A 6,000-nucleotide genomic window follows, 5' to 3' on the forward strand; every position below is an offset into this window, starting at 1 on the left:
GGAGCAGGTTTCATACGGCGTGTTGAAACTTGTGTTGGGTAGCGGGGGCCTTCAAAGTCAGTGGGAGAAAACAGAGGGGGGGGGGGAACCCTGTTAACAAGTGGTGTTGTTTCTCTCTTATGAAATTAGATGTTACAGACAGTTTAGTCTTAGTTTGTATCCAGTACGTAAAAAAAAAAACAGTTGTTAATCTGAGGGTTTTATGTCGAGCATATGCTTGTGTGACAGGTGATTTTAATTGTCGCTCAAACAAAAGGACCTCCTATCCCTGATACTTGAGTTGCTTTTTGGGCGCCTGAGCACGAATGGCACGGACTGGATCCTGGCTGCCAGTTTATTATTATTTATTTATTATTTTATGATAATTTTTCTCAATTAATCAATTAATAATTTGGACCAGAAAATGTCGGAAAATGCCAAACCTCGAATGTCTTGTTTTGTCCACAAACCAAAATGACTCCCGTTTTAATGATTTTTGTGTTATGTGGAGCAAAGAAACAAAGAAAATATTCACATTTAAGAAGTTAAAACAATCAGAAATCTTGTTTTAATAATGAAAAAAAAACTTCAAATCGATTAATTGTTTTAGCTCTATTGTGACTGCATAGAGACTTTATGTCTCTAAAGCATAAAGTCTCTATGCTTTAGAGACATAAAGCCTCTCTCTGCTATAACGCCTTCCTGGAGAAACATGAATACTTAAACAATGGGATAATGAGATAACTTTGGGGATTTGTGTTTTTTTCTTGGCTGTGAGGCTGCTGTTAGTTTTGGCGCCGGTTTCGCGTTTGCACAGAATCCTTTCGCACTGTGTCTGTGTGGACACAGATCTTATGATAATCCCTGTTTTGGTGTAATTCACCTACAGGATTTACTCTCTCGTAAATGCACTCACTGACGACTCTGGAGTTGCTTTTTCCTTGCTCATCAGTATAGGGCTGAACAATTAATCCAAATGATATCGAAATCTCAATACAAGCCTACTTGTAGGAGTCATATGATATCCTATTTCTCCAAGTTAACCTAGTTCCCTGGTGTCCTAATGAACATGTCTGTGACATGATTTGGTCAAAATACTATCAGGATGAAGCACCACAGCAGTTCAGTCACCCTGCCAAAACAGCCCTGTTCAGAACGCTCTGTTTAGTAGTATCTCTTTCGGTCCACCTTAAAAAAAAGTAAAACGAAACTTAAGGGACAGGAAATGAGGAAATCAGCCACAGAGGCTACTGGGAGCTAACAGTAGTTAGCATTTGGAAAAGTGATCATTCCCGTCATATATAACATGTATCCACTGGACAGATAAATCCTCTGAGGCTGGAAGTTTGTGTAGAACTCTGTGCTGCACTGTGGAGCCAAGAATAGAACTTTTTCGTGGACTTCCAGTTTTCTGATACCGTTGCCCTTCGCCAGCACTCTCGCGTGTTTTACAGACAAAGCGAGAGCTCCAAGAGACAACAATTCCAGGAATTTAGCGCATTGTGATTCCCAATGAGTGTGGAAGTCAACATCGCGTGTTTCGTCTCCTGTACTTAGACGAAGGAGGACCACAAAAACATGAGTGAGTCATCTTTTTTCACACTTTGCCTCCAGAGTCCCAAACATAAGGATTTAAATGATCAAAAAGTTGATTTTGCATAATATGGGACCTTCAAAGCCAAAATGTGCGTAAAAATGTCATTTTAGATCTTAGATTTTGGAGAAAAGAATCTTTGTTTCTCACAGATCTGCACAAAATAATATCACCCAGTAATCCTTTTAAATATGTTTTCCCCTCTGGAATCGCAAATCATATCGCAATCGCAATTCCTGTCAAAAATAATCGCAATTAGATATTTACTCTGTATTGTTCATCAGTGTGTGTGACATTTAATAAGAAGTACTGTCTTTTTTTGTCATTCTAAAACATCGTCATCATCATCGTCACATCATCCCTGGCGAATTACGTGTCTTAGCATATTCATTTCATGGTTTGTGGAGCTGTGGAGCAGGAACATATGGGGCAGGCAGGCAGCAGCAGCTGATGCTTGCAGGCCTATATATGCGGGAGATTCAACACAATGGCTGGCATCTAATATATATAACGTTTCAGGGGGGAAAGTATGCTTCTGAATGCCCGCTTTAGCTGTATTGCTCTTTGGTAAGCGTTAAATCCAAATACATATGTGTGTGTCATTGCACTGGGGGATTTATGCTCGGTTCGCTAAGATAGAGATTGCTTGGGTTATGCTATAAAAAAATAATTTACACACAGTGTAGTTTTGACTCTGTGGGAGTGTTTTTTCCTCTGGTCAGTGCTATAGAAAAACAGTGTAAGTGAGATTTGCGGTATATAGACCGTGCTTTCTCTCAGCTGCACATGGATGATGATGTCACTTGGCAAGTGAATAAAGCACACTGTACTACTATAGTGAATACAGTCATGTCCAATCTCATGTCCGCGTAAAGCTCTTAATTATGGCTGATATGGTGATAAAAGACCCATATTTTCACTCCAAGAAAAACACTTGTTCCGTAAAAGCCTTGAGACCGACAATTTCATAATATACGTTTCCCATATTGCCGTGCATTATAGATATTAATCATATGGTTATGGTTTGAGACTGTAGGTCTGTAGTTAAAACATCTTTAAAGGTCAAATGAAATGTGTTTGTGAGGGGAAATTAATGCAACTCGGACAGTAGAGGTCTCTCTCCAGCCAAATTTAGCTCTTAAAGATGCCCATTTGATATCACTGTGATGGCAGAGAATGCCTTTGATGCCACTTGTGTTCTTTTGACAGACTTAAACTGCGACGTTGGCACACTACGGTACGGCAGAGACGAAGCTACGACGCGGCAGCAAGTCATGAGGCTGTTCACTTATATAGCCACAGAGGCTACTGGGAGCTAACAGCAGTTAGCATTCGGAAAAGTGATCATTTGCAGGCTCCAGCAGGCACATCACCGTCATATATAACATGAGTCCACTGGACAGATAAATCCTCTGAGGCTGGAAGTTTGTGTACAACTCTGTGCTGCACTGTGGAACCAAGAATAGAACTTTCTATCGCGTGTTTTACGGACAAAGCGGAGCGTGGCAACGGTTCCAGGAATTTAGCGCATTCTGACGTTCCAATGAGCGCGGAAGTCAACATCGCGTGTTTTATCTCCTGTACTTAGACTGAGGAGGACCACAACAACATGAGTGAGTCATATTTTTTCACACTTTGCCGACTGACCTCCAGAGTCCCAAATATAAGGATTTAAATGATTAAAAAGTTGATTTTGCATAATATGCGACCTTTAATTCATGTGGTAATAGAGGTATAATAAGGTGTTAATATGTGCTTAATGATTACTAATAAAGGGCTACTTATATATGTTAGTAAGCGCCTAGTTAATGGTGGATATGTGTTCCCTAATCTAAAGATCCCTCCACTGTTGTACCAAACTGTGATGGACCAGGTGATTCACTTGGATACCAAAATGCATAATACACAAAATAGAAAATGAGAATTAGATTACATGTCTCGGACATAATTGAGCTGCACGTCTGCGAAATAAAACCTTATTCTCTGGGAATGAAGTCCCAATTTGTTGGAGATTTACAAAATACAATGAAATAGACACGACTGTCACATCTACAGGCAATTTAAATGTCCCACAAAAGTCATTACCTATTCCATAATAACTAGTTTTCCTCTGAATAATGTCTCTTCAGAGGATGCGTATGAAAATATAGTGATTAAAATGTCTCAAAAAAAATGTGCACTCATAATCAGACAACGAGACAATTTAGAGTCACTGAATATGCATGGGTGTGTGTGTGTGTGTGTGTGTGTGTGTGTGTGTGTGTGTGTGTGTGTGTGTGTGTGTGTGTGTGTGTGTGTGTGTGTGTGTGTGTGTGTGTGTGTGTGTGTGTGTACTGTGGAGGGATGTGAATTATCACACAATTACACTTACGTCATGCAGTGTTTGAGCTGCACACACTCGGAGTGTGTGAACAGCTCTTTGCAGGCTTTTGTCATCTTTAAGGGGAAAAAAGAAGCTTCATTTACATTCATAACACACTCTTTTGTTTGCAATTAACGTTTTGACTGGAGAACATTTTCACGTGGTGTCATTTGCTTTGGCTCTCCTCCTCCTCCTCCTCCTCCTCCTCCTCCTCCTCCTCCTCCTCCTCTCATTACGTGGACATGAAATAATTTGTTGACTCTCGGCGTCAGCGGCTTGTTGTCAGATTAATTTAGATCTGTAGATGCCTCTGTGGGGGTTTTGTCTCCAGTGGGCATTATGTTTAAGCTGCATTACCAGATGTTTGAAAAGTCAAGTTCAGTGTCTGTACCTACTTCACTGCATCACTTCTCTTTTCTGTTTTTTCTTTTTTTTTTTTTGCAATATCTTGGCCGGGTTTCAAAAATATTTCTCAATTTCGGAGCCAGTGAACACGTGTGTGTGTGAAGGAGTTGCAACAGATTGCATTGTAGGTGTTCTCTTTCAGTCTGATAGAAGACAGCGGCTGCGTTGGCCTTTTAGAATGAAGATGATGTGAAGGGGAGAAGCTGCTCTTACAACTTTAAAGAATGAAATGACCATCAGAAACATTCTGATACACTCTTAGAAATAAAAGTGCTGAGTAAGAACCATATAAGGTACTTTTGGCTTGTCCTCATAGAAGAACCCCTTTTTGGCTCCAGGTAGAACCTTTTTATAGAGGTTCCACCAAGAACCCTTTTAAAACCCTTTATTCAGGAAAGGGTTTTTCAGAAGCAAATAGCTCCAGGTAGAACCTCAACCCTTGTAGAAGAACCCTTTTGGAACCCTTATTTCAAAGAGTGTACCTATGTATGATATTTGATAAATAATGAGAGCAAAATTGTGTCCGCTATGAGGAAAAGCATTCTAATAACGTCTATCGTTGCAGGAAGGCAGTTGTGAGACCAACGTCTGCGCAACCCGATCTCTCAAAAAATGACATAACTGCATTCTCCAAAAAAAATATGTTTCATAAGAAAAACGTTTTTTTTTTTTTTCTCCCAGATAACATTTCGTTTTTTCGTCAAAATCGCTAATGTAGTGATGTCATTTACGTGGACGTCAGTCAAAGTTATCACCGACAGTTGGTGGGGGAAACAGAGGGAGATATTTCCCATAGTTCAAGACCAAAATGTCGTAAGATTCCTGTGTTTCTATGGCAGGAGAGACATCAGCAGACCACCAATGTTGGAGGGAAAAAAAAAAGCGCTATATTTTCCTTAGAAGGTGTTTTTGTGCCTAAACCCAACCAATTTTCGTAACATAACATTCTCATTTTCTCATTAACATGTCCATCTGTAGAGTAGACACGATGTTAAATAAGTAACATAAGCAAACTTTAGTCGTGTGAGAACATCGTTCTTACAAGATGACGTTAAACTGTGAGTTTACAGACACCCTGATCACCTAATCGTCCCATTTTTTAACTATGCCGACACAGGAATTTACAACTTTGACCAAAAAACGATTGTACTTCCATCAGATAAATAGTAGATTCCATGCGATTGATCACCCAGGTGCCTGACGGAAGACATTTCACTTTTATTTTGAAGCAAAAGTTGAGCGGGGGTTCAACTTTTTTTTGTTGTAGTCCCTAAGGTTTCAGCGAGGCTGTGCCGAGTTAAATGTGTCACTAACAATAGAAACAGAGGTATTGATGTTTTTACGTGCACACCAAAGAGAATGCGTTAAACCACATACAGTCATTCAGATATGCAGGATATTGTGCAAATATCCTGCATATTTTATTTGTTTCACAGTGTCATCATTTGGCCTCAATCGACAAAAGAGCCGCGTTAATAAGAAGCCAACAGACGCATGTGTTTTAGATGATTTGTTGCATTGCCATAGAATGGCTTAATGTCATTTAAACGATACAGTGTCAAGTGTTTGTACAAAATCTCCATCTTTTCCTTATATCGTCACGGGATAAATACACGTTATTCTGATCGTTATTTACTGCGATCATTAGTTTGACTTCAGT

The sequence above is a fragment of the Microchirus variegatus genome (genome assembly GCF_963457635.1).
Source record: "Microchirus variegatus genome assembly, chromosome: 7".
NCBI classification, from domain to species: Eukaryota; Metazoa; Chordata; class Actinopteri; order Pleuronectiformes; family Soleidae; genus Microchirus; species Microchirus variegatus.